Raw genomic sequence first — 1,000 nt, 5'->3', positions numbered from 1 at the left:
TATATTATTTTTACAAATAATGTAATTACATGTGCATTATGTATTCTTTAACAATCACACCCTTCCTCACAAATAAGCTTATAAGTAAAAATTTTTGCACAGCAACAGTTAAAATAAAATAGGGTTGTTTTTGTTGTTAGGTGGTATTGCATCAAGTATGACTCATAGCAACCTTATTAACAACAGATCTGAATCTTGTGACATCCTCACAACTTCTTACACACTTGCACCCATTGCTTCAGTCACCATATCAATCCACCTGGTTGAGTGTCTTCCTCTCCTTTGCCATCCACCCACCTTTGCATGAAAGTCCTTCACCAAGGAATAGCCTCTCCTAGCAACAGTCTCAAAATATGAGACAAAGCTTCACAATCCTTGCCTCCAAGGAGAAATCTAGCTGCACCTATTCTAAGACATATTTCTTTGTTCTTTGTCAGTCAGTGAGATAGTCTATACTCTTCTGCAGTACTACAGTTCAGAGGTGTTAATAATTCTTCTGTTATCTTTATTCATTGTCCAATTCTCAGTAACATAGCAAGTGATTGAAAATATCACGATCAGAATTAGACCCTCAATTTAGTCCTCAAACTAACATAATTATTCCTCAGTAATTTGAAAGGTCCTGACTGAAGATTTTCCCAATGTATTACACCTGCTTATGTCTTGACTGCTAGTACCAAGTACATTCATTGTGGATCCAAGTAAGCTGACCTTGTTGGCAGTTTCAATCTTTTCTCCATCTATCCTATTATCACCTATTGGTCCATTGGTGAAATGCTTGTTTTCTTGCTGTTTAAACATAATTCATATTGAAGGCTTCCATGCTTGATCGTCTACAAGCAACGGTTTCAAGTCCATACTTTTGGCAACAAAGTTGTTTGCTTAATATATACTATTATAATGTGAAGGGTTATCCTGGTGGAGGGTGGAGCTGGGAAGTAAGTAGGTCAAGGCACTGGGCTAAAGGTGGACTCAACACTGTAACTAATGCTTAACTCCA

This window comes from Elephantulus edwardii, unplaced genomic scaffold (genome assembly GCF_000299155.1).
Source record: "Elephantulus edwardii isolate Elephantulus edwardi_28Jun2011 unplaced genomic scaffold, EleEdw1.0 scaffold00300, whole genome shotgun sequence".
Taxonomy (NCBI): domain Eukaryota; kingdom Metazoa; phylum Chordata; class Mammalia; order Macroscelidea; family Macroscelididae; genus Elephantulus; species Elephantulus edwardii.
Note: the sequence above shows the minus strand (reverse complement) of the source record.